The 23464-nt window shown below is 53.4% G+C and overlaps 1 protein-coding gene across 1 annotated transcript in view; it reads left to right on the top strand.

The window, feature by feature from the left end:
- Nucleotides 1-23464, top strand: part of CMIP (c-Maf inducing protein) — a 228883-nt gene that overhangs the window by 57048 nt on the left and 148371 nt on the right. The window lies entirely within an intron of this gene.

The following is a 23464-nucleotide window of genomic DNA, read 5'->3' as shown; positions in this document are numbered from 1 at the left end:
ACACCGCGTGCCTGGTTGCGTTTCCCCAGTTGTTTCGTAAATGATTTGGGTTGTGATTTGTTCAAATAAGGATCCAGGCGTGGTCTGTTCCTCACATTTGCCTTCTGTGTCTCTTCAGGGTTTTAAACCTCTTCTTGAATCGGGTCATCTGTCTTGTGGAATTGTCTGTATTCTCCCTCCCCTGATTGCTTCCCCATGGTGTCCTTGAACCTGTTCCTCTCTGCCCTGTATTCCCTGTAAGTTTCCCGCCACTTTCCGTGACTTTCTAGTTGGTTCTACACTTGGGCTAATACGACAGACGTCTGCTTTCCCACCAGGTTTTTTTTTTTTTGTCTTTTTGTCTTTTTTGTTGTTGTTGTTGTTGCTATTTCTTGGGCCGCTCCCTCGGCATATGGAGGTTCCCAGGCTAGGGGTTGAATCGGAGGTGTAACCACCGGCCTACGCCAGAGCCACAGCAACGTGGGATCTGAGCCGCGTCTGCAACCTACACCACAGCTCACGGCAACGCCAGATCGTTAACCCACTGAGCAAGGGCAGGGACCGAACCGGCAACCTCATGGTTCCTAGTCGGATTCGTTAACCACTGCACCACGACGGGAACTCCCCCGCCAGGTTTTTAGTTGTCATCAGCAGTCACTGCTTGGGTCCCGTTATTTCATCAGGGGTGTGGAGTGAGGCTATTTTAAGTCTCCCTTTTCTTCTTCATTGATTAGATGGAATTATTCTTTAAAAAAAGCTTTACTTTGTCAGCTTCTTGTTGGTACTGAAGTTCAGTATATACAGGAAAGGCAGGAAAAAAGCTTCGTCTTCCCCCTTATTGCCAATTCGAGAGCCATGAATTGATCTTGTAGGCTCTTCCAAAGATTTCTTTTTCTTTTTTTTCCCCTCTTTTTATGGCCCATGACATATGGAAGTTTCCGGGCTAGGTGTCGAATCAAGGCTGCAGCTGCCAGCCTACATCACAGCCACTGCAACGTAGGATCTGAGCCACACTGTGGCCTACACTGCAGCTCCTGGCAACGCTGGATCCTTAACCCACTGAGCAAGGCCAAGGATTGAACCCATATCTTCACAGAGACAACATCAGGTCCTTAACCCACTGAGCCACAACAGGAACTCCTCAAAGGTTGATTTTAAAAATGTTTATGATCAATATGGATTCGTGGGTTTGAATTTATACTTGCTCTGTTGGCATGCATTGTAGTTACTCTGATTCATTTTGATGTTCAGATTGTCCCGTCTCTGGCCGCTGGGAGCCTCTTGCTTTGGTTTGAATCCCTTGCCTACACTCTATAAATCCATGCGTTCTTCCCTCTTTTTAGCTGGTTGGAAGATTCTCTTTCTTCCAGAGGAGTCTCCTTAGAGTGGGGCCTGCCGGCTGCTCGCCAGGCCCAGGATGCGGGGGCTTCCTGCCAGTGTGCTATTCATAGGTGCCACCTTCCTCGCTGGCCTCGTGGCCAAGGTCCCAGGCAGCGGCTGGAGTGGAGGAGCCAGGCCAGCAGTGCTGGCTGCTGCCCCACGCATAGTAGGTGTTCCGGAAGCGGCTGTCGAGTGAATGAAGGGACTGAAAGCTGATCCGTCACACCACCTGGCTGGACTGGGTTCCTTTCCACCCTGGGATTCTCCTGCGAGGCCAGCTCGAAAATAGAGCTGGCCTTTGATCCTCTGCAGCCCAGGACGCCCTCCCAGGGCCAGGCGCCTGTGGAGCAGGGCCGAAACCTCCAGGGTCGTGCCAGGGGTGGTTGTGTGGGTGCCGCCTGTCATCCTGCCCAGAGGGCGCTGGCTGGGGTGCGAGGGCCAGCTCTGCATGCTTCCTAGACCAAGCTGTCCCCGGGGCACAGGCTGAGCTAGAGCCAGCCCCTGGTGCGATTTCTTCCGGGTATGAGTTTCTCCAAGCCCAGCTCTTTCACTGCCCTGACTTGCAGCCTCGGCACAACTGTCACTGTTTTTGCTCCCATCCCGGTCACCCAGCGTGGTCATGGGCTCAAGAGGGCCCCTAAATGGACCTCAGGGCTTCTGTTCTGGTTGCTTCTGCAAGTTGGAAAAGCAAAACAGAACAAAAAACGCTGCCAGCTTTGTTGATGTCCAGTCTCTTGGTCCCCAGAATAATGTGTTTGTTTGTGGAGAATGACTTCATGTATTTACTGTACAAGAGGCTAGAATCTGGTGATGCTCTTGCCTATTTGAGGCTGGATTTGTTGTGAGGCAGCAGGTGTTCCAGCCCCTGCAGACGGGGGGAGGAGTGACCAAGAAAGCCCCCTGCTTTGGGGGCTGTGTGGCCACCCCCGGAGGAAGAGGGTGAGAGAAGTTTCCACGAATGTTGCGAGGAGGGCAGAAGGGGTCGCCTGACTCGACCTTCATCCCAGGCTGATCTTGCAGGTCGGGAGCGTAGTTCTGCAGTGACACCACCTGGGTTCCAACCTACGTGGGTGCTTGTCAGTCTGTGACCCTGGACAAGTGGCTTCTCACTGGGCCTCCCTTTTTTCATCCACAGCCTGGGGGGACTTTTGCACGGTTCCTGGCACACAGCGGGCACCCATAACGGGTAGTGCTAGAGTAGTGGTTCGTTGGGTCAGCTCTGGAGTTCTGGCTCCACCACTTACAGACTGTGTGTTGGTGCGTTCATGCCAAGCCCCTCATTGCCTCAGTCTCCTCATCTGTAAAGTGGGTATAACGGTGCTTCCTAGTCCCCAGGCTTGTGTAGGTTAAGTGGCTCCCTAGCTGTGAACTCCTGAGGATGAGGCTGGCACGTGGAAGCGCCTGGTCAGTGCTGGCATCATTAATAGTAACACAGCTCTCTGTCGGGGGCGGCCACCGTGGGCCCGGAATGGGGCCCTTTGTTCCAGTGAGAGAAGAGGCAGTGCACGGCTCTCCCGAGGGTCATCTTTGGAGGACTCAGGCTCTGTTTCAGAGATTTCCCAACAGCCCCGGAGGGAGATCGTATCCTTCCCGTTTTCTGGGGCTGGAGCTGACCCATGGTCACCTAGCTGGTTACTGGCAGAGCCGGGCAGCCGCAAAGCCCTCGCCTCGTCTCCGTGCCTTCTCCCAGCTGGATTCTAGCAGGAGCATGACTGGCAGCAAGCCTCTCTCCGCGCCCGCCGCCAGAGACCCCGACCAGGACGTCGGGGTGGACTGGGTCGGTGAGGAGGGTTCTCTCGCCTGTGTGCAGGGGCCTCACCGTGACCTGCAGCTGATCGGAGCATCTCAGCCTCCTGGTTCTTATCCTTGAACTTTTGGGGTCCCTCCTGCTTCACAGTGTGGAAACAGTCTCCCCTGGGCGGTAGTGACGTTTGTGGGGCCGTGAAGGGTGGGGCTTCTGTTTGAGAGAAGGCGCTATCCATCTGCCATTGAGTGCGGGCCGTGCGGCCGGGCTGCGGATAAGGAGGCCTGTCAGTCCGAGAGCAGGGGCAGCAACTATCAGGAAATGTATCCATCGGCGCCCCAGAGGGGCTCTGAAGCCATCGGGCTTTCTTTATGCTTTTAGGCGGCGTGTCTCCTGCACCAGGCGCTACTCCAGCTGCCAGAGGCCCGGCTGGCGGTGCTGGTCTGGGTGTGTTGGCCCTGGGGCTGTTCCTCGTCCTTCCTCTCCTCCCTTGGCATGGGGCCGAAGCTTGGCCCTGTGGCCACGTGTCCCAAGTGCTGGTGTCACTGGGTGTGGCCAATGGGGGGAGCCAGGGGGAGGCTGGAGGGTTTCTCCCCCTCTGTCTCCAGAAAGCTCTCTGACAGCAACTGCCACTGAGGTTCTTCTGTCCCCAGCCCCAGGCTGCAGGACTGCCACTCCCTCCCTCGGTCCTGCCGGCCTAAGGGTGGGGCAGCTTCCTGCTGGTTCCACCTCCTCGCCCCCGCTGGACTCCTCAGCCCCTTCATCCCTGCGTGCTCTGCTCCCTGCACTAAGTCCCATAGTGCAAGCACTCTCCAGGCTCCTGCCTCCAGTTGGACAGCGACCCAGCCACCAGATGAAGATCCCATGGTCCCGGCCTCCGAGTGCTCGCCTGTCCTGTCACCTGACTTCAGGTCTAGCCATACATTCTTGGTCCCTCGCAGTTTTCCGAGCGGGGAGACGCCCTCCCCCTTGGGCTGCCGAGGGCCCAGGGGGTCGTGTGGCCGCTCTCTCTTTCCTGGCCCCCCAGGTGCTCGCTTGCTGAGGTACAGATCAAATCACTTCCGCTCCGAGCCTGGGTCTCGCCCTGGCCCCCCTCCCCAGCAGGATCTCCATCCCAGGGCCTGCATCCTCCTCCCACGGAGCCACACCCCGGCTCCCGATTGCTCCTCGCAGGCATGTGCTCCTCCCAGGCTCGGGATCACCCCACTGCCCCTCCCTGGATACTCTATAACGTCTGTCCCTCTCTCGTGGCCACCTCCACCAGGACCCAGCTCAGATGTTCCCACCAGAGGAAGCTGGCCCTGCCTCCCCAGCCTGGGCACCCCGCGGACGACAGGCGTCCGAGCTCACAGTGGGCTCACGGCTCCGTGGGGCTGGGACCGGGTCTGGCTGTGCACCACTGAGCCCTGGCGCTTGGCCTTAGGTACCAGAGCGTCTGGGTATCTACCCTAAAGAAGTTCTCCTTTATGTGTCTAGAGACACGCCCAGGGAATATAAGGGGGCCGAGTGAAAAGCTAGAGCCAGCGCTCGTTTGTCAGTGAAGGACTTGGTTGGTACAGTTGAGTCCATTTACTCTGTGGCATGTGAGGCACGTTGAGGTCCATCTAAAATGCACTGCTGGGGAGGATGCCCAACACAAGCTGTGTTTGAGACCCATGGCCACACCCAAGCGTACAACAAAAGGTTGTTTTTGGTTTTTTTGGTTTTTTTGTTTTTGCATCTTGGCGCCACACCTAGGTAGACGCCAGATCTGAGCTGCGTCTGCGACCTGCACCATAGCTCATGGCAACATCAGATCCTTAACCCACGGAGCAAGGCCAGGGATCGAACCCACAACCTCATGGTTCCTAGTCGGATTCGTTTCCGCTGCACCACGATGGAAATGCCAACAAAGGAATTTTTACATGTACATAAATGCCCAGAAAATGACTCCAGGAAAACACCCCAAACTAGAAAAAGGGATTATCTCTGGGAAAGCCAGGGGGACTGAATCCAGGTGAAACAGACTTGGTTGCTTTTTGCCCTTCATATATCTGGATTGTTTAAATTTTTATGACATGGCTGTATCCGTGTGTTGGCGTCATAATTGTAAAATAAGGGTCTGTCGAGCGAAAGACGTTCCAACATTGGAGCCGGTGTGTCCTCGAAATCTCCCTGCAAAACATCAGGGAGCCTGGAAACATTTTCTCTGGAAGAAACGTGGAGCAGCCTTGACTCTGTTGGGAATATGTCGGAAGTGGTGCCAGCCGTTGGGAATGCCATTTTCAAATTAGATCTTCCCTGGAGGCTTGGAAGATGCAGCTGTGGCACAAGGTTGGCTTAAAACATCTGGTTCAACCTTGACCTCTCCCCACAACAAAGGGAACCTCTTATCGTCATTGGGTTTTCTAGGAAAATGGGCACCCATGGATTTGTGGAGTTTCTTGGCAGGCAGAGTAAATGAAAGGAGATCCTTTGAGTGGCCCAGCCCCAACTCCACCATGGTTAACTGTGTGTGTGTGTGTGTGTGTGTGTGTGTGTGCGCGCGCGCGCGCGCGCGCGCGCGCATGCGTGCGCACACGTGCACGCGCACATGAGAGAGCAAGGAGTGCAGGGGAGCAGGTATTGCAGCTTTTCAAGGATTTGCTCTTCTTTGGAAGGTTTCAGATCCTATTTCCCAGGCCACCTTTGAAACTGCCATGGCTGAAGCCTGTGAATTTTTTCCTCATCCCTATATTTCCTGTTTGGCTCTCTCTTTGGTCAGAAGATTGCTGAGCATAGAAAAATCTGTCAGCATTTTGAAAGCATGACCAGCCATCTGCTAGGGGGTCAGTTCGCCTGGCCTACTGTCTGTCCTCTGGGCTTTTGACGCCACGGAGTTGGGACATGAAGAGAGGTGTCAGGGTTATGAACCAACACAATGGCTTTCTCGTGTGGACGGGATACAGGAAATGCCTGGGACTGTTGGGGAGAGGAGGAGGGCACAGGTGATGAGAAGGGCTTCCCTCTGAAGTCCCCGAAGGGACCAGGCTGGGGTGCTCCCCTCCAGCTTGGCCAGAGGTCCAGCGGCCAGCTGTGGATGGGGAAGTAAGGATTCTGCGGATCACCTGTGTCCTGGACTCTTGGCTCACATGGTGGCGTTCATTTCTTAGGTGGCAGGTGCAGCCGGGCTCTCTCCTACCTTACCCACTAGTCAGCTGGGCTCAAACCAATTAAGTAACTGATCTCCTTCCTGTGTTCTCTATCTGTTGATATTGATCAAAAGTGTAAGATGAAATCCCTGTCAATTGCTGCTCTTGCCTCTCTGCCGGACCTACTTCCATTCGAGAGCAGAGCCTGGGCCCCTAGAGGAAGTCCTGGCCCTGGCCCCCTAACTCACATCTCATATAGCACAGGAAGTGGTTTTGCTGGTCTGTTTTCCACTCTGTCACACCCTTGCTGGGCTTCCCAGCCCCCTGGGCACTCTGGGAAATAGCATCACCGGGTGGAGGGGAAGGAATTTGATTTTGAAGCCAGGCAGACCTGGTGTCAGTCCTCTGTCTCCTACTTCCTGTCTCTGTGCTCTCGGACAGTCATTTAACCTCTCCGAACCTCAGTTGCCTCACCTGTAAAGTGGAGCTGTGCCGAGGCTCAGGCATGGAGCTGTGCCGAGGCTCAGGCTTGAGGCTGAGCCGTATGACGTTGCTGGTACTAGACCACTTTTACCCCACAAAATGGCAATTTCGTATGGCTCTGCCAAGTCTGCACTCCACGGCCATGCCTCTGTGAGCGCAGCGACAGGCTAGGCTGTTTCCTCGCTGCAGGCCCTCGGCCTTGAGGGCTTTGTCTCCCTGGACTGCGGTGCACAGGAAGCTGCTTCTGAAATCGTCGTCTCGGGATGCAGAGGGAGCATTGAAATCATGGCCCCCTGGAAGGTCCCGTGCATGCTGGGGGTGGGGTGGGGGGGTGGGGGCTGGGGTGAGAACTGAAGCTGTCACTAGGCTGGCTTTGGAGCAGGGGCTGCAGGAATGCCAGCGCTCCTGTGACGCCGGGCAGGGTTCTTCTGAACAGGGTCATGGGGTGACGGGCACAGCCAGTTTATGAGCAAGGTTTTGGGGATTAAATTAGATGCTGCTTTGGCAGGGCCTTGCCCAGTGCCTGGTCTGCTGGAGGGTCCACCATAGGGGTCTCACCGTGAAAGTCCCTTGATGTCACAGCTTAACTCTCTCCATTTGAGCCATGGTCATGTGTTGAAAGCACAGCCCATGGGATTCTTATCTAATGTGTTTTACTCTGGAGATTTCCGTTGCTCAGGAAGAGGAGCATACTTTAGAAAGGATTTAATTTGGGGATAAATTCTTGAGGGGGCAAGAGGAGGGCTTTTAAACCCCAAATGAATCATTTTGGAAAGCTTCTGTCACTTCCCGGTCCCCATGACTGTGGACCGCAGGGCCCTGTCAGCCCCAAGGCCTTGCAGCAAGCCTTCCTGAGTGGCCTCTGCATCATTGCTTGCGGAGCGGATGGTACTGTGCAGTTGCCATGGTAGCGGCAGGATGTGGTTCCTATGGTGATGGTCGGCAGTGGCAGGAAGACAGCAGAGGTTTTAGTTATCCGGTAGCTCCCCATTCACCCCCCCCCCCCCCCCCACCGAATAGCACAACACAAGCTGCCCCCACTGCCTCTCTGCTCCGTAAAATGGTTACTGCTGTGGTCGCCACCTCCCTGAAATGCCACCACTGCTTCTTGGAAGGACGGCTGTACAGGGGCGTTTCTGCTTCCAGGAGGGTAGAGCCCTGAGTGCTGGGGCACCTCATCTGGAGAGGGGGCTTTATGTGGACCCTGGATCTAGCAGGTGGGGTGTGTGGGGAGCTTATCCCAAAGCCCCTCCTGGTGGCTCCTCGGAGTGAAAAATTTTCCCATGCAAGTCTGCCTTTATTTGCAGGCAGATAAGGAGGGTGGACTAACAGAGAAATCAAGTGGTTTTAAAAACTCCTGCCACACTTTGCATCCATATTTCAACGTGGCCATGATTTGGGGGTCCCTTGGGTTGTCGAACACATGATAAACCTTTCTTCACTTGGGAACTGGCTAAGATCAGGGAAAGGAAAACGTATCCTGGATGTTTCTTTTCCCTTTGGCATCTGGAATCCTACAGCTAGGATTTCTCTGTAGAAAGGCAGGCGGATGATACCGTGAGATGTGGCGCATGGGACGTTGTTTCTTTTTTTGTGGGGGGAGGTGAGGGAGGGAGAGTGTGTAAGCAGCATCCAAGGGACACTGTTACAGTTTGAGAGGAAATCTGAAATTTAGGAGCCAGGTGGGGGTGGACACGGGGGCTGCTGGTTTCAGTACTGGGCAGCGCTGTCCATACATGGCACATCTGCCTTGATAAAGGCTTCTCAAGAGAAAGGAGACGTCGAGCGTCTGTGCCTCCAGCTGAAATCCTGTCAACCTGGCCTGGCAACACGATTCGCTCAGGCCAGTCAGGCCCTCTGATTGGTGATCGGTGCCGTCACTGGGTTTCCTGGAGTGTGATTGGTGGGTCGGACCCTGCGATCAGAGCCACATTCAGGTGGCCGTACCTGGACGGAAACGGGAGGGATGGAGGGCTCCGTGCTGGCGCCTCCCCCACAGGGCACCCGGAGCCCCTCGGCTGCCTGCCCTGGGGCCAAGAGCCGACCTTTTCTTTTATCCCAAGTAGCCAGAGGTGAGAGGAGTGCCCCCCAGCAGAGCTGTACCTGCACCCTGGGCTCTTGCTGAGGAATGCAGTTTCGTGAGCACTTGCAGTGAACCCCCCATGCTCCCGGAGAGGCTCTCTTTTTGAGTTTTGAGAATTGAAAAAGAAAAACACAATTTAGGGTACATATACAATGAATAGGATTCATTGCTTGACCACATACAAATGTCGAGATGACGAAATTTCAAGTTAGCTAGTAATCAAACAGAAGGCATCAAAGATTAATATCAAAAGCCATGTTTCTTAACCTGTAAGGGAAAAGAATCTGAAAAAGAATATATGTGTATACACACACACACACACACACACACACACACACATACACACATATCAATATCACTCTGCTGTATACCTGAAACTAACACAAGATTGTAAACCAACTATACCTCAATTAAAAAAAAACAACACACATTTCTACTAGCTAGGATTGCTTGTTGATAATATTTTCTCGTCTTTGCTTTGCCTTTTTAAGTAAAAGAAATAAACACTACTGGAAAAGCTATAATTACCTTGACCTCTGGCTCAGCACCCGCCTCCAGGTATCTTTTATTATAAACTTGGTGCAGATCTTTCCGTTGCACTTTAAAGCTTTTACACACACATAAGCACACACATACACACGTACACGCACACACAAACACACGTGCAGCTTTGCTTTGTGTGTGTTTTGACAGTGTGCTTACACCTTGGCTTCTCCCCTCTGCTCCGTGTTGGGGACCTGCCTCTGTTGATTCCTGTGGGTCTAGTTCATTTCTTTTCATAGCTGCACGGTGGCCCCGCATTGGCCCTCTTGTACAGACTTGTCCCGTCTTACGGGAGGGGACCTGGAGCCCACAGTCACTTAGTGCAAGGAGGGCCTCGTAACCACCCCAGCTGCCCCCATCCTGGTGGGACTCCACCAGCAGGGCGTCCCTCGCGGCACCTTCGTCCCTGGCCAAGGAGCTGACAAATCCAATCTGACGAATCCAGGTTCCCGAGTTACCCAGCCCAGCCATGTTTGCCCAATTTAGGTCACTGCCAACCCCCTCCCCCAAAGAGCGTTGTGGCCCAGAACGCAGCCTGACATGGCTTTCGCTTGGAGAGCAGTGTACCCATTTCCCTGACCACCCCAGCCCCTGGTTGGAGGCCCCGCAGCGGGGTGGCCGCTCAGCTGAGCACCCAAAGTTGTCTCCATGCCGAGTCACCATCAGGTAACCCTGAACTTCTGCCCAGGCTCAGCTTCCTCGGCCAGGGGGTGCGGCTGTAAGGCTGACCTCACCCCTCGGCTCACTCCACACGTCAGGGCCCCTTGAACCGAAAGCAAAGCCCTCGCACCCTGGCAGAAACTCACAGCTACTGGTTTCTGAGTCATCGATGTTTTCGCCAGGTGTGAGTGTGTATGTGTGACAGTGTGTGGGCGTCCACCGGGAGGTAGATGGATTTTTCTGTCCCTCTAACTGCGGTCCCGCGGGCCCCACCTCTGCCGGCGGCTCCTGGAGAACACTGGCCTGTGACACGCTGCAGTGTCGTGCAGCCACGCAGAGACCTGAGCGCCTGGGCCCTGTAAATGCCACTGTCCCTTGCTTAGAGAGAAAGCCAACTTGGGGGTCAGACAGAACTTGGTTCTTCCAGCCGCCCAGCCGGTATTTATTGAGGCTCCTGCACGCTGGCTCTGGGGATAGTGTGGCAAACGGAACAGAGACGGTGTCTGTCGTGCTGGAGCCTGTTGCCCAGTGGCAGAGACAGTAAACAAGCACCAGGCAGATGACCATAGGGCCGGAGCCCGGCCCGAAGTCCCAGCCAGTGACCTTGGGGGAGTTAACTAAGCCACTGTAAGCGCAGGCCCAGTGCTCTGACCTCACGGGCAAGACTGTGTGTCATGGCCATGCCGGGCGTGCCACCAGAGCCTGGTGCGTGGCAGCTGCACTCGTGACCACAGCCCTCCTGTATGGAGGTGGCAGTTGAGGCCAGAGAGGCGAAGCAACCTGCCCACGGAGACACAGCAGCTCGCAGGCCCAGATGTGTGGCCGCCCAGCCCCCAGCCATGGGGGAGGCTGTTCCGCTTCTCAGAGGAGCCGGTGCCTTCTGTGTTCTGCAGGGGAGTGGTTTTTATGTGTCCTTTGTCGCGCTCAGATACGTATCACATAAAGTGTCCCATTTTAGCCACTTAAAAGCACGTGGTACGGTGGCATCAGGTACATTCACACTGTGGTGGCACCACCACCACCGTCCACCTCCAGAACTTTCTTATCTCCCCAGACTGACTCCCCAGGAGACGTGACCTTCACTTTCTCACTGTCCCCTGGTCCCTGGACCCTGGACCCCGGACTTTGGGTCTCTATGAATCCGACTTGGCTGGCTCGCTCTGAGGAGGGGACCCGAGCAGCATTTGTGTGTTTGTGCCTGGCTCCTTTCACTCAGCTCAGGGTGCTCAGGGTTCATCCACGTTGTAACGTGTGTCAGAATTTCCCTTTGTAAGGATGAAGGGCTCACGCCCCGTTTTGCGCATCCACTCACCTGTCGATGGACCTTCTTCGGCTTGTTCCTACCTCGTCGCTGACAGACGTCGCGAGGGCGTGGGTGCCCAGATGCCGGTGTGAGTCCTTCCTCTCAACTGCCAACTCCCTTTGCCTACATGTGTCAGTTCAGGGAGCGTTTTATCATCAGGAATAAGAGAAAGAGCACAGAAAGAAAGCTCCTGATGGCCAGGAGTTCTCCTCAGGGGCCTATGGATAGAATTCAGTCTCTCTGTGAACTTGGATATGAAAAAAAAAAAAAAAGGCATCTTTATGGTCACTAACCTGTCACTGACCTGGAGCATTTCCTTCAAGCGGGTCGGCAGACAGGGCCGTGGCTGTGTCGACAGTGCCTGTGACCCGGTCATTAACAGAGATGACAGGTGTTTTCATATCCCGTTCCCATCATGGCAGATGTCATTATCTTTGCCACTGCCCAAAACTCAGGGTGGTCACCAGGCCTACGGCTTGATGTTGCTGTTTAATGAGACCCAGAAGTTAGCTTTTGCTCCACCACAACTTTTTTTTTTTTTTTCTCTTTGTGGTTGCAGTATGGAACTTCCCAGGCTAGGGGTTGAATTGGAGCTGCGGCTGCCAGCCTCTACCACAGCCGTGGCGACGACAACATCAGATCTGGGCTGCATCTGTGATCTATGCCACGGCTTGTGGCAAACTCCATATCCTTAAGCCACTGAGTGAGACCAGGGCTTGAACCTGCATCCTCACGAATACTATGTCAGGTGCTTAAGCTGCTGAGCCACAGTGGGAACTCCACAGTGTTTAAGAAATATTTTGATAGCTGTATTTCTATATGATTGGGTCCCCTAGCAATCTTGTGAATTCATTTTGTCCATTCAAAAAGATACTCTAGGGAGTTCCCTGGTGGCCCAGCCGTTAAGGATCCAGCACTGTCACTGCTGTGCCTCGGTTTTGATCCCTGGCCTGAGAACTTCCACAGGCCATGGATACAGCTGATAGATAGATAAATACTCTAAGAAGGGGTCCAGAGTCACCAGACAGCCAAGGGCTCCAAGGCACAAAAAAGGTTAAGACGCCCACGGCATCTTGCCCCGCAGGCAGGGGCACACAGCCTCCCTGTTCTCAGAGGAGGTACCCCGCAAGCCCCACAGAGCAGGACCCAGCCCTCCAGGTAGGCAGGCATCCTGGGGCCTCACTGCCTTCCAGCCCCTCCCACCCCACAATACTGAGAAGAGGGATCTCACTCTGTAATTACGGGAGTCTTCTCTGCTTCTGGGATGGCTTTGGACGTGTTCTGAGTCTGTCTGGGCTCCCAGGAGTGGGCCCACACACACGTGCACGCTGCAGCCTCGCCGGGTCCTGCCGGAGCACGCGACCCGCAGGGTGACGGGGCAGCAGAGGCAGCACACGGCCAGGTGGGTCTGAACCCACAGAGGAGTGTGTTTGCTTGGTTTTCACCCCCTTCACACGGCTCCACCGTCCAGCTCACCTGCCCGCAGGGGGACTGGGAGGGGGTGTGGGGAGCAAGGTGACAGGGGAGGGGTAGGTTTGTGGGAGGCCCTGGCTTGGCAGAGAGCAGTGGCAGCCAGGCTGGGTTGTCTGAGGAACTGGCCTCATGGCCCGCGTGTCAAAATGTTATTTATCATCATCAATAATGGTAACTAGTAGTAAGGCTGGTGGATGGGGAGCTGGAAAATGTCCTTTGTGGAGTCTGGCCTGTGGAGGTGTGAGTACCCTCTGTCGGAGCCTTTCCGCGTTTCCCTCCCTTCCCTCCCTCCCGCCCTCTGTCTCTTCTCTCTTTGGCATATTACTTACTTTCAAAGGTACACAACCCGAATGAATGGTTGCGTGAATCATGACACCTCATGGACCTGCAACCAGGCCCTCAGCTAGACTGGTCCTTGCACCCCGGAAGCCGCCCTCAGCCCTTTCCACTAACCACCCTTTTGCTGGCTCCCAGTTATCGTTCCTGGCCCGCATCTGTCTCTCTGAGCTTTCCTTAGATTTCAGCTTCAGCAAATCATGTCGTGCGTATTCCTACATGTCTGGCTACTTTGGCTCAGTTTTACGTGTGTGCGATCCGTCCATATTTTATACGTTACCTGAAGGTTACTCATTCTTGTGGCTAGATAGCATTTGCTCTTAAGACTGTACCACGTCTGTGGACGGGGGCATTCGGGCTGTACCCATTCTTAGGAACACTCGCATGTGCCGCCGGTGGTGGGGGGATACGTGCATGAAATTCTGTGGGCTTAGAGGTGCGAAAAAGTTGATGGTCGCAGGATGTGTGTAGATTCACCTTCGGAAGGTGATGCCTCACAGTTTTCCAAAGTGGTTGTACCAGCTCACACACCCCGAGCAGTATATGGAATTTCAGCTGCTTCTCATCCTTACCAATATTTGTTACCGCCAGTCTTTTAAATTTTGGCCATTTTGGTGGAGGTGTATAGCACTCTTCAGTTTTCATTATGTTTAAGCATTTTCACAATAAAATTTTGGAAAAACTGTCATGTCACACCTGTGCAACAACTTCATAGAAAAATGGTGATTTTTAAGGACAGTGATTGGCCTTGGTACTTGCCAGGCCTTGAAGTAAAGACACCTCTCGTCACTCAGGACCGCTCTAAGGCTGGCCCTGCGTGCTGTGACCCCGCCCGTCCTCCAGCACACACAGACACGGGCAAGTCCTGGATGAAGTTTTAAAAGCGGGATGTAGACAGAGCCTGGGGCCCACCCTGAAGCTGTGCTCATGTGTCCCATCACCGTGACACCGTGACACGGAAGAGGACTCCAGCCTTGGGGTTGGGGGGTGCCGACAGCTCCTTCTGCTTCCTAGAATCAGCATGGAAGTTAGACTAGTTCATTGACGTCTTGCTAATTCCAGTGCACTGTGCCTCTGACCCTGGAATCCTCCTGGTTGAGGCCACCTGGTCAGAAGGGCTTCCCTCTCGATGTAGCAGCAAGGAGGCCCAGGTCTTGAGTTGCTTCTTCGTGTTGGCCTCTGCTTAGCTGAGTTCTCCCAGCGTAGATGGTGGGCCCAGTTCATGCCCTTTCCTTCCTCTCTCCTTCCCTCCCTTCTTCCTTTCACTCAGCAAATACCTATCGAGCGCGTACTTTTTTTTTTGGGGGGGGTCTTTTTAGGGCTGCACTTGTGGCATATGGAGGTTCCCAGGCTAGGGGTCGAATCAGAGCTGTAGCTGCCGGCCTACACCCCAGCCACAGCAACGCCAGATCCAAGCCGCATTTGCGACCTACACCACAGCTCACGGCAATGCCGGATCCTTAACCCACTGAGCCAGGCCACAGATTGAAACGGCAACCTCATGGTTCCTAGTTGGATTCATTTCCGCTGCATCATGACGGGAACTCTGAGGATGTACTTTTACGCCAGGCACTCCCACATTCTCCCTCTCTCTCCCCTTTCCTTTCATCTGTCTGCCTGTCCATCCATCCATCTATCCATCTGTGCATCCACCCAGCACTTAATGAGTACCCATTGCAGAGCAGGCTGTGGGCTAGTCACCAATGAGTGAGCATGGTTCTCACCTTTGAGATCTCCCCAGTACCTCCTGTTGGAGGAGACAGAGGAGGAAACATGTGTGATGCCTATGGGGTGCTAAGTGGAAGGGGGGAGGCAGGGTATCTCGGCCAGGTTAGGAGGACCAGGGAGAGCTTCCCAGAGGGCATGATGTTGAAGCTGCTTCTTCCCAGTGGCTTGGGATGGGCCCAGTGGGGGAGGGTCGTGGGACGAGGGCTCCCTGATGGGGGGAGTCTGTGGTGAGCCTCAGGTCCCCAAGTGTGGGTGGCACTTGGGGTCTAGTGGGAAAACTGGAGGTCAGTAGGCAGGCGCCCCAAGGAGTGCGGGTTGGGACCCTGCGACAGCTTTTATATGGGGTGGTGGGACAGACTAATGGCCCCCAAAGGATGTCCACGTCCTAATCCCCAGACCTCTGAGATGTGATTGAGTTGAGGATCTGGAGGTGGAGAAATTATTCTGGGTTATCCAGGTATGTTGCATGTGGTCCCTGGGGTCCTTGTCAGGGCTGCAGGGCTGGAGGCGTCAGGGATGGAGATGGTAGGACTGGGGCTGAGGCGGGAGTCGTGCTGCCGCCGGCCTTGAAGGTGGAGCAAGGGGCCCATCAGTAAGACATGCAGGCACCTCTGGAGGCTGGGAAAGGCCAGGAGACCGGCTGCCCGGGGGCCCCCAGAAGGAATGTAGCCCTGTTGGCAGCTTGGTTTTGGCCCCGTGAGACCTGTTTTGGACTTCTGATTCCAGAACTGAAAGAGAATAAATTTGTGTTGTTTTAAGCTATTAAGTTACAGTCATTTATAGCAGGAGCCATAGGAAACCGAGACCCTGATTAAGCGTGGAGTCATCTGAAAACCTTTCTTCCAGGGTCTGGGTTGGAGGGGGGCAGGATCTTTTGTCCCGAGTTGGTAAGACCATCACCATTACCGGAAAACCTTCTTGGAGAGTCCCTCTTCCAATCCGTTCTTTGTACAAACCGTTGTTCCAGTTAAGGCCTCGGGAAATAAAATGACCAAGGGGACTGAGTCTCGGACCCTGATCCGCTCCTGCCTGGGGCCCATGTGTCCTGACGCTTGGACCTCCTCTCTGGGGCGCTCAGATAATACATCACCCCCGGGCAGATGCGGTGTGACTAGGGCCCCACTTGGGGGAGAACAACCCCAGCGAAAGTGGCAGATCCCCCCGGGAACTTGACGGATTTCCTGTTACTCATTCTCCCGTCTGCTGAGCGGGAAGGTGGGGTGTTTAGTGAGTATCACTGTAACCTGCACTTTCCTAAAGGCAAACAGATTTCTCTAGGTGGGAGGATTCCTGCTTTGTGGGATCCGCGCAGCCCGGCTGACTCAGAGGCTCCCCCGGCAGCCTCTGCAGCTGACACCCCGACAATCCGACAATCCGCCGCGTCTCCTGCCTCCCTCCCCAGAAGCAGAGCGGGAGCGGCTCCTGCCCCGCCCTCCTCCCACGGCTCTCCCGAGCCGGGGCCTGTGTGACTGCCACCTCCAGGACGTCTGTGTCACCGGGAGATGGAAATACCACCCGGCGATGGCGCCGGGAGCCTCCTCCAGTCACTCCCCAGGGCGGCATCACTCGGCGGGGTGGCGTGCCAGCCCCGTGCCCTCCTCTGCACGTGTTACCTTAGCGTTACAGCCCCGGCGTGCAAAGTTGTATCCCGATGCCCCAGCGCTAATAACTGGGGCCCCTGAGCCTGGCACCCAGCACATTGGGCGCCACCCCTAGTGCCCTCCTGGTGCTGAACTCGGGACGTTAGCCACTGGCTGATGGTAGTTTGCTCTAACACTGTCTGCGACCGTCACCGTTGTGAGTTGAAGTGTGTCCCCCGAAAAAGCTCTGTTCAAGTCCCAACCTTTAGCACCTGGGAGTGTAACCTTGTGTGGAAATAGGGCCTTTACAGAGGTCATCAAGCTCAGATCCCCTGTCCGACCTTTGCTTGGAGAACCGGGTTCACCGGGTTCAGGAGTTGTTCCTGCTCCTCCCTAGTTAACAGATTTCAAGAGGTCGAACCGTGTCGTGGCTTTTCCCAGACTGGCTGATTCAAACCATGCCACGGCCAGGAAAGAAGGGGAGAAAAAGATCATTGACTAAGAAACACTCATTTCTGTTGCAAATTACTAGTTGGGGCTCGTTGTTGATTATCTCACCTCTGTTGCCATTTGTATTTAGAAGTGGCTCATAAATTTACTTACGTGGGTCTGGTTTGTTCTCTAAAATGAAACGATCGCACTGCACATAGTTCCAAAACCACGTTGTGATTGGAAAGCTCCCACTTCTTGGATCTCCAGCCGTCTGCCAGGACGGAGTTGGGTGCTCTCCTTACATTAGCTGTGCTTTTCGCATCATCTCCACTTTGCAGATGGGGAAACGGAGGCCGAGGACAGTTAAGGAAGGTCGGAGCCCATATGTGTGCGAGACTCGAGAGTCTCTTCTGCCCGCCCCCCCCCCCCCGGCCCCGCCCCGTCTTCCTGCTCGCAGCACACATCTTCCTACTTAGACGGCAGAGAAGAACAAACACCAAGTGTTCACGTTTAGGTGTGCATTTGGTAGAAGGGTGTGTGGTACGCGCGTGTGTGCTTGTGCAGAAGGCCACCGCGTACATAAAATTCTCTTCAAGAACATCAGCCATCCCTAATTTTGAAAGTTTTCCTAAACAACCTCTCCCACCAGGCCAGTAAATGGAGCCCAACAGATAAACCACTGGGCTTTATTTGCCGTCTCTTCAAGTACCTTTTAACTCCCACAGATGACCCTGTGCTTCCCCAGGGACCGGGGCTGGCCGTCCTCAGCTCTGTCCTGCAGGCGCAGGAAGCCCCCTCGGCTGGTCCACTGGCTGAGTCAGAAGATTCTCTGGGACCAGAGGAAGTGGGAGGTGATGCCCCAGGACCCGGTGCTGTGAGACGAGTGGACAGTGGGTCGGCAGGACCCTCGGCTTTTCACCACCAGCCCGCAAAGGAGGGCAGCGGAGGGGGGGACATCCAGTACGGGCTCTCTGCCGTTTCCCCACAGCGCCCTGGATGTCTGGCTGATCCCTCAATGATTAACCCTGCGAACTTGGGCACACCACGTGGCCTCCCGGGCCAGCAGCAAAGGCATGGTGGCCTAGTGGGAGCTCACGTCATTGCTTAGACTGGAGCTGACCCGGGCTGCCTGCTTGGACATGCCCGGTGATGCACCTGCAGGCCTTTGCCCCGGCTGGTCCCTCTGCCTGTGTCTTTGCCAAATGTCCACACCTCCCAGTCCCTTTCTGCTTTTTGATCTTGCCTCAGGAGTCACCTGATCAAATTTTCGTTGGCTTTCCTGTCTAAAATGCTGGCACCTCCCACCCTCTGCTCACAGTGTTTTATTTCTTGTACTCTGCTTTCTTTTTGCTCCTTAGCACTTACCATAATGGAAGAGACGATGCGTTTGTTGTTTGTCTTGTGTATTGTTTCCTCCTGCTAGAAAGGCAGGGATTTTTGTTCGTCTTCTCTGCCCACTCTGCTCTATCCCCCAGCATTTAGAGGAGGGCCTGGTGCTTGTAGATGATTGAGAAATACCTTTTGAGTGAATGAGTAAATGAATCCATTTAACTTGGCGGGGCCTCACCTCGCTCATTGGAGTGACGTCTGCCTGCCGAGTACGTGCTGTGCGTTCACGAAGTGATGGACACTTACCAGCCGATAGGTTCCCGTATTTCTATTTCATTCTCTGTTTTATCTTTACAACCAAGGGGCTGCATCCAAAGGATCCCCAGAGCATGAGCAGAGGCTGAGCCAGTGCAGGACGGCAGGGACGCCCAGGTCTGAAGGCAGGGGGACCCTCTCTGTCCTCCCCGCTGCCTCTCGACCTTGGCATTGGCGTACCCTCTGGGTACCCTGATGGGGAGGGAAGAGCCTGAGATTAGCGCTTTCTTTTTCCTGCTGTCTCATTCCGGGCCGGGCAGGAGAGGGGCCCCGTGGAAGCTCTGCTTGTAGCCCCGCTGCTGCCCCTCTGTGGGTCTGTGTCTGGGGCTCTTGTCTCTGTCAGGGTTCCTGCACCTGGGCACGTCCCGGGCAGCCTGTGGTCAGCCGTGTCTCGTGGCCAGGACTTTCAGGAATGCACCCTTTGACCACACAAGCGAGGCCACACATGCCTGGTTGTGGTGAACTCTGAACCCTTTAAAGGCGTGTGAACCTCGCCCGATGTCCATTCCCCCCCCCCCACCCGCTTTATTCACTATTTGCAGGTCTTTTGCAAATTGATTAGATTCCTTATGTGTTTGATTTTAATTGAGGTACATGCCTTTTTTAAAAAGGAGTTTATAAGGCTTTCATTTTTAATGCAGAAAAATTATTAATCTTTGTTCAAATCATATATATATAGCGATTGTTTTCTTTCTAGCTTCTTTTTTTAAGGTGAGGTATTTATTGATCCATAGAAGTTTACATTTTTCTCTGGTCAGATCTGAGTGTCTTCATTAGTAGCTTCTTAATGAAATGTCTTGGTCGTGTATCAAGTCCTTCCAAGTTTCAAGACTGAGCAGACATTCCCCATTTTTTTAAACATAGAACTGTAACATTAATCTAGCATGAATTTTTGGTATAGGATGTGAGGCAGGCATAATACTGTTCTTTCCCTCCAAATAGTTAGTTAACTGATGAGCTAGTATTTCATTGGATAATGTTCCCTTTTCCACTGCTTTAAAACATCACTGTGTTGGAAGTTTCTGTTGTGGTTCAGTCTGTTAAGAATCAGACTAGTATCCATGAGGATGCGGGTTTGATCCCTGGCCTTGCTTAGTGGGTTAAGGATCCATCATTGCCGTGAGCTATGGTGTAGGTCACGGACTCTGCTGGAATCCCGTGTTGCTGTGGCTGTGGCGTAGGCTGGCAGCTGCAGCTCCAATGGGACCCCTAGCCTGGGAACTTCCATATGCTGCAGGTGTGGCCCTAAAAAGCAAAAAAAAAAAGAAAAAGCAATGTTAATCTGTGCCTCAGTTTCACCATCTGTAAAATGGGAGGTGCTGGGGAGGTGATCACACCTACTGCAGAGGTCACTGTTGGTCCTGCTTCTCCCTTGGCTTCCTGCCCTGAATTCCAGTCTCCTCAACTGAAGGTCATCAGTTAGGTGCCTGTCCTGCGTCAGCTCCAGGACTTCATTTCAGATGAACCATAAAGACCGGGAGACTGGCTGCACAACAGTGGAAATACACTTAGCCCCACTGAACTATACACTTAAAAATGGTTATGATGATGGAGTTCCCGTCGTGGCTCAGTGGTTAAGGAATCCGACCAGGAACCATGAGGTTGCAGGTTCGATCCCTGGCCTCACTCAGTGGGTTAAGGATCCGGCACTCCCTTGAGCTGTGGTGTAGGTCACAGACGTGGCTCGGATCCCGCGTTGCTGTGGCTGTGGTGTAGGCTGGTGGCTACAGCTCTGATTAGACCTCTAGCCTGGGAACCTCCATAAGCCGCGGGGTACAGCCCAAGAAATGGCAAAAAAAGAAAAAAAAATGGTTACAATGATGCATATTATATTATTGTGTGTATTTTACCACAATTGGGGGAAAAAAAGAAGATGAACTATAAGGGGATTGTCTAATCTTCAAGATCAAGTTACACTGTCCCGGAGTTAATGACTGGTGAGAAAGGCACCAGGTCGTACCCTGGGGCTTCTATGTTGCAAAACTCTTGCCTTAAGGCATGGAAAATGAATAAAGAGCAATAGCTGTTAGAAAACAGCATACAAATTTTTATGTATTTGGAAAAATATGTTAAAACATGCAGGGGTTTAGACAAAGAGTAAGAAAAAAAGCCGCAAGTAACAGCATTTATTGTTCTGGAGAGCAGAAAGCCTGACGATTTTCTTTTCCTATTTTTCTACACTTTGAATATCTTGCATTCATATTTCTTAATCATAAAAACAACTAGATGGAAACAATTAATTTTTATCTGTTCTTCGTGCTCTAGCTCCTCCCTGTGTAAGGTGTCCTTTGAGCCCAGTTTTATTTTGTGTCTGTAGACTGCTTTGTCTCTGCGACAGCACTGCCCGCTTCCCGTGGAAGGGCATGTCAGCCCTTTTCCGTCCTGAGCTTACTATTAGATCCAGCCTCAGAATCCTTCTCAACACACTGTGCAGGTGGTCCCAGCCAAAGACACACACCCGCTGTCCCTAATTACCTGCCGTCCTTTCCTGGCATTCACGCCCACCCCCCAAAGCAAGTGCAGGATTCTGGGGGAGACAGACAGGCGGACATTTATTCCTGGTCCCACGTTGGGGTTCGAGGCAGAGGCTCGAGCTTCAGCAGCCTCACTTGGGACTGACCATCTCTCACGTTTCTCACCCTCTCCCTTCGGCCAAAACCTCACTCCTGACTTAGTTCCAAATCAACATACCTCGTTCCAAGTCAAAGAACCACCAAGCAGACATGCACCTGCCGGCCTACACCACAGCCACGGCCACGCCAGATCCAAGCCTCATCTGCCGTCTATACCACCTCTCACGGCCACGCCGGATCCTTAACCCACTGATCGAGGCTTGGGATCGAACCCGCAACCTCATGGTTCCTAGTCGGATTTGTTTCCTGCTGCGCCGTGCCAGGAACTCCTGCTTTTTCTTTTTTTGATAAATGTTATTGAAATACACATTCAGAAATATGCACAGATCCTTGTAGCTCCGCAAATTTTTGCAGCTAAACACGTGTAGCCAGCCTGCCCCATGTCTTCAACCCCCGGGGGTAACCGCTCTCCTGATGTCCATTAGTGCCCCGAGCTTCATACCCAGGCATTGAGCCGGTTTGGTGACCTGTGAGTACCTGACATTTGGGTGACTTATACAAGCAACTCTCTGGGGGCCTCGGAGCCAGTCAGGGGCAGACCTGGGGTGCAGACTCGGGTCTGCTCCACTGTTCTGTCTTTCAGGGGACACATGGGAGTGCCGGCCGGCCTGGGATCGGGGGGGGATCCCCAGAAATAAAGTTGGATAGAAATGGCCAGATTGGTGTTTCCACGAAAGTTGACCGAGAGACGCTGGGGTGGTGAGAGTGCCTGGGGGGAGCAGAGGGCAAAGGTCAACCAAAGGACGGATTGGGGAGCCTGGAGCCTGGAGCAGAGGGTGAGTGTGGGAGTCTGGGTGCTTCGGGGGCAAAGAGATCAGGTGTTCTGGATCGAACGGTAACAGTAAGACCTTTTTTGAAAAAGGATTTTATTCAGAGTGGTTGCTTTTTAATGATGCCGTCTGCCTTTCCTGCTAAACCTGTTTCATCTCTAGCCATCCCACATTAATAGCTATTTTGTTCATTTAAAGCATTCTTAAACGAAAGCTATTACAGATTTTCTACTGCTGCTGAAGAGAATTCAGCCTGGGCTCTGCCATGAAAATATCATGGAAAACATGGTCAAGGTGTGATGGCTGTGATCTGGTTTAATAAACACGGTGCTCTATAAACTACTTTAGTAAATTAAGAAGTCACCCTCCTGGAATGTGAATAGCAGTAATGATTGACATGTGCCAGGGGGTGGCCCTGCGCTTGACGCCATGCTTGGCACATTCCACCCTTGGTTGCATCCCCGCCACAACCTTGTGAGGCAGGTACCACTGTTGTGCCCATTTTCAGATGAGAAAACTGAGACCTGGCAGGTGAGATGACTGCCCCTCGATCAGGTGTCTAGAAGGAGGAGCAGAGGGACTGGGGAGGTGAGTCGCACCATTCCCTGTGTCCTGCCCTCCGAACCTGGGGAGTCAGCGATGGGGTGTCCCGCTTCCAGGAGCCTGAGGTACCATAAACCCTGACCACGAGCGGTTGTTGGGACCAAGTGGAAACACGGTCGAAACCCTCGTCATCAGTGAATGGGCGGTGGGTCAGCTCGAGTGGTTTTGGTGGATTGGCTTGAGGCTGGCGCGCATCTCCGTATTCATACTTCATAAACTGAGTAAGTTGATAACTGCAATTTAAGAAGAGCCTGGTTTTGGAAGGAAGTTGATTTGATTACCGTTTTAGACGGCTTTCTTGGTCTGGGCTTGATCCTGTGGATTTCTCTTGGTTTCAGTAATTTCGGGGTGGTGCTCTGCCCCCTGCCATTTAAGCCAAGTCCCACTGACGTTCCGTGCACCCCAAAGAATGTGCGCGAACAGCCTCGTTCCAAGAAAACAGAGCAAGGCAGAAGTAGCATATGGCATCTCCAAGCTAAGGCCGGGTTATGGTCTCGGACAATGATGCGGTTTTTTTTTCCTTTTTTCACAGGCAAGTTGATTTCTTCTAAGATCATTAATTTTATCCATATCCAGTGGAAATTGTGTTTGTCTTAAATTAAAGCAAAAGTAATGGCGTCCATCTGTTTTTGGAAACCTTAATCTATTAAAGCTGATATAATCAGTCTGTTTACAAGTTCATGGGTCGGAACAACAGTGTTTGTATGCATACCCACAGGAAACGCTATTAGATGGTGCAGAGGAAGAGCACACACTGACGACGTGACCGCCCCGAATTCAGGCCGCCTAGATTGCTCGTTCCTTCAAATGTCGTATTAGCTGGGGAGATCCCTTTTGTGACACAGAGCCTTCCAGCAAACAGTTGGGTGTAGCTGCCTGGAAGAAAGAAGTGCCTGCAGCCCGGGGCTCTTCCAAGCAGGCGGCTCGAGTACACGGAAAAACATTTTGGGACTGTTTCCATGAGCCCAGCAGTCTGAGGA

Source organism: Phacochoerus africanus, chromosome 8 (assembly GCF_016906955.1).
Source record: "Phacochoerus africanus isolate WHEZ1 chromosome 8, ROS_Pafr_v1, whole genome shotgun sequence".
In the NCBI taxonomy this organism is placed as follows: domain Eukaryota; kingdom Metazoa; phylum Chordata; class Mammalia; order Artiodactyla; family Suidae; genus Phacochoerus; species Phacochoerus africanus.
This window is presented reverse-complemented; position numbering and strand designations above follow the sequence as displayed.